Source organism: Vombatus ursinus, unplaced genomic scaffold, assembly GCF_900497805.2.
Source record: "Vombatus ursinus unplaced genomic scaffold, bare-nosed wombat genome assembly UNPS02014173.1, whole genome shotgun sequence".
Lineage (NCBI taxonomy): Eukaryota > Metazoa > Chordata > Mammalia > Diprotodontia > Vombatidae > Vombatus > Vombatus ursinus.
The window spans coordinates 614,343-625,084 of NW_020953951.1; positions in this window are offsets into that span (position 1 = coordinate 614,343).

A 10,742-nucleotide genomic window follows, 5' to 3' on the forward strand; every position below is an offset into this window, starting at 1 on the left:
TTCTCCTGCCGCCCTGGCCCTGGGGAGGTGGGGTGGCTGCTGGTGTGTGCCTGGAATGTGACCGGGGGCTTCCGAGGAAGCTGGGGCAGGAATTCGACCCCTTTCTTTTACAGATGAAGATGCTGAGGCCCAGAGAGGAGAGGTAACCTCCTCAGCTCAGAGTGAGTCAGGGCGGAGAGGGACTTGAGGCCAAATCTCTTGCCTCCCAATCAGGGCAGTTCCCTGTTTTAAGGAGATGTGTGTAGGGGTGGGCATAGGGCCCGGGCTGGGCAAGGAGGGAGCAGGGCCAAGCCAGGGCAGGAGGCTGGGTAGGAGGAGTGGGGTGGGGCTGGGCTGGGGGTAGGGGGAAGGGGAGCGGGGCAGCCTGGCTGGGGTGAGGTCACTTTCCAATCACGGCTCAGGCTACATTATTCATGGCTACAAGAGAACAGCGGGTAATCCAACCTCCAAACTCCAGCTCCCCAGGCAGCTCTGACTAGGGGCTGTGGTTCTGGGGAGACTATGGGAGGAGAGAGGAGACATTCCTTTCTTGGAGGGGCAGGGGGCAACCCGGAGCCGTTGCTGGGGGTGGGGCGGGGGGAGCAAGGGTAGAGAGGAGCCGCTGAGGCCTTGATTCTCAGAGCTGACAGGGGACATTACGGAGTCTAACTCCTTTATTGGGCAGGAAAGGGAAACGAGACCTAGAAAGGGGAGAGCGTCTGTCCAAGATCGCCCAATGAGGCTGCGGCCCAGCGGCTGGCCCTCCTGACTCCTGGCCCAGGGGTCTTTTGGGTGTTTTTCTGGAGACTCTGCTCCCACTCTGGGGTCTCCCACCTTCACAGAATCTCCGGGCAGCTTCCTGCAAACCCGGTTGTTCCTACAAACAGAATAAGTCTCATCCCTCTCTCCAGGACAACCTAGTATGGCCCTCCTCTCTACAGGAGGCGGCTGGGGGCAGTGGAAAGAGAATGTCAAGTCAGGAGAGGTCTGGGTTTGACTCTCCCCTCTGTCCCTTCCTTACTAGCTGTGTGACCCCAGGTTAGTCACTCAACACCTCTGAGCCTCAGCTTCTTCACCTGTAAAATGAGGATGAAAGTGAGGGCGAGAAGGCAGCACGTTGGAGTAGAGGGCCAGGCTTGGAGTCAAATCAGGCCCGACACTGTGTGACCCTGGGCAAATCACTTAACCTTGCTTGCCTCAGTTTCCTCATCTGTAAAATGAGCTGGAAAAGGAAGTGACAAACCACTCCGGTATCTTGGCCCAGAAAACCCCAAATGGGGTCACGGAGAGTCAGAAATGACTGAACAACAGCAAACCTTCCCCCAACACAAATACATAAATAAAAAAGAATGCCTGTCGTGAGGGTCAAATGAGAGAATGCATTGTAAAATTGAAATCCCCTTAGAGATGCCATCCATTATTGTCTGAATTACACCATTCTTTGGATCTCACCTCCTCTGGGAAGCCCTCCTTGACCACCCCAGCCCTCCTCTGAGCTCCTGTGCTCCTCCTCAGCCTCAAACCCTGCATGTTCTGTTTTCAGGCTGGATTTGGTCCCCAGACCCGGCCAGGGAGCCCCTCAGAGGCAAGCCCTGGTCCCTTCTCTGTCTCCCGGCTGCCCTCCTGTATCAGAGCTCCAGACAAAGCCCCATGGCTCTGAATCTCAATGGATTTTAATGGCCAATATTCATTAAGAGCCTGCCATGTATAAAGGCTTGTAATAAGCTCTGAGGGCATTCCAAGCTGAATCCCTACCTGCCTTCAAGGAGCTTCCAGTCCCTTAGACACCACTTCTTCCAGGAAGCCTTCCCAGCTACCCCCGGCAGAAAGTGATCTCACCCTCCTCATGCTTCTCATGACATGTTCCTGACCCCCTCCTTTGCCCTTAACACACTCTTCCTAGGTAGAGCAGTGGAAGACCTGAGTTCAAATTTGACCTCAGACATTTACTAATTTTGTGATCCTGGGCAAGTCACTTATCCTTTTTGGAGTCTCAGTTTCTTCATCTGTAAAATAGGGATAATAACAGCACCTATCTCATAGGGTCATTGTGAGGATCAAATAGGATAACATATGTAAAGTGCTTTGCAAACCTTAAAGTGCCGTACAGATGCTAGTATTATTATTATGATGATGATTACATTTGCCCTTCCCTCCCCCCATTAAGTTAAAGGCTCAGTCCTATGACATAGGTAGCTTTCTGTGAGGGCAGTCTCTGTACCTGCTGGGCCTCAAATGTCATAGAGGGAGATTCTGGTTCCAAAGACAACACATATGTACATACACGTGCACAAACATACTGTGCCGTAGGGAGCTACCAGGTGGGACAATGCCTGCTACCAGTGCAGATTGGCATCTGCTGGACAAGAGTGGTCTGGGGGCACTAGGAGGTTAAGTGACTTGCCCAGGGATGCAGAGATTGTATTTGCCAGAGGCAGTGATCGAACCCAGGCCTTCCTGAACCTAAGGCTCTCTCTCTCTATCCCCTGGGCCATGTTGCCTCCTTGGCCTAATACAAGGAAGTAGTCATCAGAGCTGCCCATAATGGAATGAGGTCTTCATCATGGGAAGTCTCCAAGCAGAGGCTGGATGGCCACTGGTCAGTGATGTGGCAGACAGGACTCCTGTTTGTAGATGAGTTGGACTAGACCTCCCTCCTAATGCTGAGATCTTGATTCTTGGCCCATAACTTGCCTTGTGATCCTAGGTGAGACATTTTCCCTCTCTCGGTGCCAGCTGGACTCAGTGGTCTCTTAGGACCCTCCTGCTCTGATCTTCTTGGATTCTGATTCCTCTGAAGCTGTGGAGATGCAGGGTATGAAGGAGGAGGTAGGGAATGAAGAAGGAATGGGCATGGCCAAAGGAGAAGGTGAGAGGATACTTGTATAATATTTATTGTGCCCCCATGTAAGATTATGGGAGGCTCCTGGATGGCGTGGGTACATAAGATCTAAGGCCTGGACCATTCATCAGAGAGGTGGAAAATTTCCATGCCTTCACCCCTAAAAACTTCCTTACCTGTTGTCTCCTGAGGCAGACAGTCTACCTGGGACACAGGAGAGAAAAGTAGGGCTTGACTGAGAGAGAGAGAGAGAGAGAGAGAGAGAGAGAGAGAGAGAGAGAGAGAGAGAGATGGTGGGGAGAGAAACAGTGACAGAGACAAAGAGAGAAAAAGAGTCAGAGTCAGAGTTGGAGAGAAAGTCAGAGATGAGGACAGAGAAGCAGAGATTGAGAAAGATGGGGTGCATGCAGAGACAAAACACAAGCAGAATACAGCAGAAAAAAACCCTAAGACTCAGAGAGAGAGAGAAAGAGAGGGAATGAGATGCAGACAGAGATAGAACTGGAGACAGAGATGGGGAGGGGAAGCATGGAGAGAGGGAGACAGAACTGGTAGGAGAGACTGAAAAGATGGAGAGGGTTAGAGGAACTGACCAGACATTGGGGAGTAGGCAGATCCATAGAGAAGAGTTGGAGAGACGCCTCTCACAAGGAAATGGGAGAGTCCCTGGGGCTCAGCTGGGAGCTAGGAGACAGAAGAAAGAAGAGCCTGCCAGTTTGGGGAAAGGGCAGGAGCCGGGACTGGGGGGACTTGGGTAAGGGGGAAGGGCAGAGGAGACAGTTTGGAAAGGAGGGAGTAGAAGCAGATCTGGGGGCATTTGGACAGGAGAGTGGACCAGGGGCTGGGGAAGTTTGGGGAAGAGACAAGGGGAATAGGGCTGGAAGGATTTGGAGAGGGAGAGGCGAGATTCAAATTTCAGGTCAGAGCTGGAGAAAGGGTTCCTCCTAATGGCTCTAATAGAGCCTTTGGGAGGGGGCCCTCCGCAGATTCAAGGGCTCTCGGAATGGAATGGGCCGCCACCCTCCGGAACTTCCTTTTGCAGATGCTCCGGGTCCTGTCCCTGTGGACTGGACTCAATTATTTAGGATCTTCCGGAGCTGCTGAGGTCTGTCTCCCCCTTCCCGGAAACCCTTTGGTACCCTAGAGGCCAATTGTGGGGAGGAAGGAAGTTCCGAATGAGAGAGCTTAGATCCCTCCGACCCCCAGACATCTCTTTCCTTCCCAGCAATCCCGCAGCCACTGCCCGAGGCATCGTCACAGGCTTTCTGGGATGGAAGAGACCTCCCTCGGAGGCCATCTGTTCAGACCTGTACCTCAGCAGGAACCCGACTCGGGTCATCCAGCTTCTACCTGAAGACCCAAAGAGAGGGGGAGCCTCCCTGGGTTTCCCGTTTCACTTTTGTGCAGCTTAGATGATTAGAACATTTTCCTTTACATGTAGCCAAAACCTGCCTCTCTGCACCCTCCACACATTTCTACAAATTGCCAATATCCTTCCTAAAATGCAATACCCAGAACTAGACACAATATGCCCGATGTGGACTGGTCAGAGTAGATTCTCGAAGGACTATCCACCCCCTTGCTCTGGACATGATGCTTCTCTTACTGAAGCCTAATATCAGGTTAGCCTGTACCTGCCGAAGATGCCCAGCTCTCATCACACCACGTCTCCCTGTTTCCTCCAGGGGAAAGTTTGAACTATCCAACCCGGAATTCAAGGACCTTCAGGATAATAGTAACAAGATCTTGTCACTTGCTAGCTGTGTGTCCCTGGACACGTCACTTAACCTCTGTCTGCCTCAGTTTCCTCAACTGTAAAATGGGGATAATAATAGCAGTAATGGTTGTGAGGATCAAAGGAGATAACACTTGTAAAGCACTTAGCATGGAACCTGGCACATAGTAGGACCTTAATAAATGCACTCTCCCTTCCCTGCCCCACAGATCAGAAAGCAAATTTCAGGTCAACATAAAGAAAAACTTACTAACAACTAGAGCAAGGGTGGAGCCTCAAGGCCACACGTGACCTTCTAGGTCCTCAAGTTCTGCCCTTTGACTGACTCCAAACAGGCCATACTTGAAGACCTGGAGGGCCACGTGTGGCCTCGAGGCTGCAGGTTCCCCATCCCTGAACTAGAATCATTAAAAAAGGAAAGTCAGTGTGGAGTGCCAGAAGAGAGCTGTAATTCAAGACTGAAATTCCAGTCATTTACAAGTTGTGTGAACCAGGGCGTGTCACTTGGCCTTTCCATGCTTCAATTTTTATTTTTCTAAAATGGATATTATATTCTCTAACATACTGGACTGTTGTGTTTTTTTTTTAAACCTTAATGCATTATGTAAGGGGAGTTATTATTGATAATAGAGTGGATTTATCTTGAGAGGTAGAAGTTCCTTACTTATGGACGTCCCCTAGTATAGGCTGAATGTCCTCTTGCTGGGGATGAGCTGGGGATGTGGTTCCTGCTTGTATTCGGGTTGGACTATGTGTACTCAGGTCCCTTCTAACTCTGTGATTCCACACAGAAAGGGAAACAGCATTCAGAGTCTGAGGACTTTTCTTCTCCTTAAAGGGCCAGCACCTAGCTTTATCCAGTAAGGGGAAAGAAAGCAGAGGCTCTTCCTCCTCTGCCACTGCCCCCTAGATGCTGACTTGCCTCTAGAACCCTCTGATTCTACTTAGTTCTTCTGGACCTGCTGTGGATGCCCTCCTGTTGTAGGCTGGTATTTTTTTTTTTTAGGCAACTGGGGTTAAGTGACTTGCCCAGGGTCACACAGCTAGTAAGTGTCAAGTGTGTGGTCTGAGGCCGGATTTGAACTCAGGTCCTCCTAACTTCAGGGCCGGTGCTCTATCCACTGTGCCACCTAGCTGCCCCTGGTATTTTTCTTATAAAGGACTTTCACAAGCACTGAAGGAAAGAAGGTGAGATGCTAATCAGAGGCTGAATGCCCTAGAAAGTGCTAAAGTTTACAAAGCATATTTCTTATATTAGCCCCTTGAGGTATAAGTAGCATCCCTACTTATTCTTTTGAATGAATTTATTTTATATAAGTTTATAATCTGCCCTTCCCAATTGAATAACAACAAAATAAATAAATACCCGCATACATACATAAAATCCTTATCATAAACATATGACTGGCAAAACAAATTCCCACATTTCCTGTCCGAGAACGTATGCCTTTCTACATTTATCACTTCCTTGTCAAGAAGTGAGTTGCATGTTTCATCCTCAGTCTCCCAGATTCCTGGCTTATCATTACATCGATTGAAGCTGTTTGTCTCATCTGCTCACTTTATTCTACATCAATCTATAGAAGTCTTCTAAGTTTTCTCTGAAACTGTTTGTTTTGTCATTTCTGTTGGCACAATAATATTCCATTACATTCATATGCCACGGTTTATTTAGCCATTCCCTGATAGGATATTCCCTTAGTTTCCAATATGAGGCCTCTACAAAAAAATCTGCTACAAATATTTTTTAACAAATAGGTCCTTTTCCTCTTTTTTTGATTTCTTTGGCATATAGGCCTACTAGGGGAATATCTGGGTCAAAGGGTATGCAGAATTTGGTAATTTGGGGGGCATAATTCCAACTTGTTTTCCAGAATGGCTGAACTGATTCATAGCCATACTAACTAAATGCGCTAGGGTTAGCATCCCTACTTACCAAGAGAGGTAACTGAGACTCTTGCTCAGGGTAACACTACTAATTTGTCTCAGAGCCGGGCCTCATGTCCATGTCCAGTCCTCTTTCCAATACACCATATTGGATTGTTGTTGTTTGTCCTTCATTCTCAAAAATGACTGATGACATCATGAGGGTGATGTCTTGACTTGCTGTGAATTGAACTTAAGTGGATCAGGGCTGTGTAAAGTCATCAGCCTCACTCTCTTCTCCAGAGTCATCTGAGTCCAGTGGCAAGACAAAAGTCAAGATGACTTGTGATAGCCCAGACTGTACTGGAAAGCCTCCCGGGAAAGGCGTAAGGGATCCCACCCTAAAACAAAGCATCCTGTGTGATACAGGGTAAGTGCTTTCCCTTCTTTGATTCTTCGTTTAGGTATGAGCTTATAGACTGTCTTATTTATAGATGAAGGGGAACGGAGAGCGTATCTTATCAGAGCCACAGAATCCTACAGCTGAAAGGCCATCTGGTCCAACACACACTTACTAACATCACTAACCAATGGGCATCTGGCCTCTGATTGAAAACTTCCAGTGAAGGGAAAACCCTTTACCTCCTGTAGCAGCCAGTTTCCCTTGAACAACTCTAATTGTTAGGAAGTTTTTTCTGACATCAAACCCAAATTTGGCTCTTTGCAACTTCTGCCCATTTGCTTCTAATTCTGCTTTCCAGAGTCAAACAGAATGAGTCATCCTTTCCAGGTGACAGCCTTCAGATACTCTAAGACAGCTCTCACGTCCCTCCCGAAGGCTTCCCTTCTTCATATCATCTTCCTCATTTTACATATGATGAGGCTGAGAACCAGAGAGGGGAAGGAGCTTGCCTAATATCACACAGTTAGAAAAGAGCAGAGCTGGGAGCATACTAGAGCCGTAACTAAGGTAGGGTAACTGGAGCTTTTCCCTAAGATGCTGAAATTTACATGGCACTGATTGAATCATTCCAGGTTGTCCTTCTTCCCCATCTTTCAGATGTCTCAGCTTCTCTGGCTTCCATCAAGATCCAGTCAAATTTCTACCTTATGCAGCAAGTCTTTCCTAGTGTCTCCCTTCCTCTCCCTACTGATGCCTTCCCCTCTCAAGTTGCCATCTAATCTACATATGGGGTAGGTAGGTGGTGCAGTGGATAGAGTGCCAGGCCTGGAGTCAGAAAGACTCTTCTTCCTGAATTCAAATCTGGCCTCCAACAGATGCTTACTAGTTGTGTGACCCTGGGCAAGTCATTGCCCCCATTTGCCTCAGTTTCTTCATCTGTAAAATGAGCTGGAGAAGGAAAAGGTAAACCACTCCAGTATCTTTGCCAAGAAAACCCCAAATAGGGTCATGATGAGTCAGACATGACTGAAATGACTAAATAATGCAACAAATCTATACATCTTGGATGTACACAGTTATGTAGATGTTATCTCCCCTATTAGACTTCGGAGCTCCTTGAGGGAAGGGGCTTTTTTTTTTCTGGCTGCATTTCCATTGATCTACATAGTGCTTATTAGCTGACTGATTGGTGGCCACGACCCAGATGATTTCCCCTTTGATCCCTCGACCTGCTCAGAAAGATTCCCACTGCTGATTCAAAACTAGTTCATTTGACTCAGAATTACACAATCACAGAATTTCAGAATTGGAAGAGCACTCAGTGGGCTTCTATTCCAATCCATACCTGAAGATTTCCCAACACAGGGCTCCTGATCTCTAGTGTGGTAGAGGACCCTTTACCTACTGAAAACACACTTCCCACTTTGAGTAGTTCTTAATACTTAAGATTTATTATTTTTTTTACATTAATCCGTTAGAGCATCACTCAAAATCCTTTGTTCTTCCCGCTGTAAAATGTGGGGGAAGAAATTGATAATATTTAAGTTCTTGTGATTGTCTAATGACAGTAAGAACAGATCCTATTTCTCTGTCGGATAGATTGATACGATAGGTGTATTTGATAGAGCGCAAAGCCTATGGTCAGATTAGTTGTTGTTCAGTCACGTCTGATTCTTTAAGACCCTGTGGACCATATCACATCAATATTGTCCATAGAGTTTTCTTGGCAAGGATACTGGAGTGGTTTGACATTTCCTTCTCTGGAGGCAAACAGAGGTTAAGTGACTTGTCCAGGGTCACACAGCTAGCAAGTGTCTGAGGTTGGATTTGAATTCAGGTCTTCCTGACCCTAGGCCCAGTGACTCCCTATCCAGTGAGTCATCCAATCTGAGACACTTATTGGCTGTGACTCTAAGTTGAGTAACCTCTGCCTCGGTTTCCTCATCTGAAAAATGTGAATAATAATAGCACCTATCTCCCAGGCTTATTGACAGGACAAAATGAAACAATATTTGTAAAGCACTTTGCAAACTGTAAAGCTAGTTTATTATTATTATATACAATATTTTTATTATACCATAATGTTATATTATTATACTTGCTAGCTATTGTTATTATCATTATAATAGGTTTACAAAATGCTTTTCTTATACCCCTGTGATGTAGCTGGCACAAGGATTATGACCATCCCCATCTTATAGATTTCCAAGTGTTTCTGGTCCACATATGCAGACCCATCCAATAAAATGACTTTCCCAAGTTCATGAAAGTCAACAATTGGCAGAGGTGAGATTTGGATTCAGGTTTTCTGTCTCTGGATGTAGCATTCATTTTGCTACTCCGACTTTTCTTCCAGTTAAGCTAAACTCCAGACAGAGAAAAGTAGATTTCAAACTTCCCAATACATAGAGCTCTCTCAAAGTAGAAAGGGCTGCCTTGGGAGGCAATATGCTTCCCTCCTCTTTGGAGGTCTCCAAGCAAAGGCTGGTTAGCCATTCATTCATTCATTCGTTATTTGTTTGTTTGTTTGTCTATTTGTTTATTTCTTTATAAAGTGCTTGCTATGTGCCGGGCACTGTACTAAGGCCTTGGACCATTTGTTGAGCATGTTAGAGGCAGCTAGGTGGAGCCAGGGAAAGAGTGTTGTCCTTAGGGCTGGGAAGATTCAATTCAAATTTCCCTGCAGGTCCCTTCCAGCTGTGAGGTTCTAGCTATGACCCGCAAGGCCTTGGAAGGCTAGTTCTGGCCCCCGCACATGCTGCTTATCCTGGCTACATGTACCTTGATCCCAAGACCTCCATTGCCCAGCTTGTCCCCTCCCCAAGCTCAGAACCATCTGTCCATCTTATCTAGCTTCAAACCTCATTGGTTTAAGCCCATGTCCCTTGATTCCTGAGATGTGTCCAGACACGGCCAGTGCCACTTGGGGGAAATCTTCCTACAACGGTATTGCCCAGAAGGTTTGCTATTTGCCTGCTCTGCCTCAGGCTGTGCCTGCCTTTCAAAATTCACATCGTGCCCTGCTAACTCCTAATTTCACCCTTAGGGACTCTGAATATTGAATGTCTGCTCTGAGATGATGCTTTATGAGTGTTTTCCAGTCTGTTTCTCTGAGTTCCAACTCAGCTTAACCCATCCGTCCCAGGGAATCCCTTCCGTTATCCCAGGTTTGGGACTTCCAACTGACATCTCCTTCCCCTCTGCCCTGCTCAGGGCCAGGGGGCACTCACCAGACCAACCTGGCCTTTCTCCCTCGTCCGGGCATGTGTGCGTGGGTGTGGCGTTGTTCATGCTTATACAAAGCTGTTCGTGGTTTCTGAGCGCTCGTGACCGTGTGCGGTAAGGGAGTGTTTGTCTGTGGCCATCCCTAGGTGCAACTGTCCACGGATGTGCGAGTGCAGCTGTGTCCGTGTGTATCTGGGTATGACTATGTGTCTCTGCTCTGCAGTTATGTGCGATTCTGTGACTCATCCTTCTGACTTTGTGTGTGATTTTATGTGTGATGCCTCGAGTCTGTGCATGTTCACACGCGTGTATGGTGTGCAGGTGTTGAGGGGTGCAGGTTTATGTATTTGTGTCTGTATTTAGGGCCATTACCCTCCTCCCGCTAGCTCCCTAAAGAAAGAAGTAAAAGAAATGGAAAAAAGAAAGGAAGGAAGGAAGGAAGATTTCTCAAAAGAAAAGAAAAGAGCCGCTCCGACCTTACAGCAGACGTACTCACACAGCTGTGCCCTGGCTCTTCTCACCTCGTCTTCCACCTCCCTCCCCCTTGCCCAGGAAAGCCCCTGGCAGGTGGGGGTGGGGAGCCTACCACAGTGACTAGGAGCTGAGTAGGGTGTCACCTCCCTTGCCACCCACCCAGTGCCAGCCCCCTCACACACTCACTCACACACACACACACACACACACACACACAC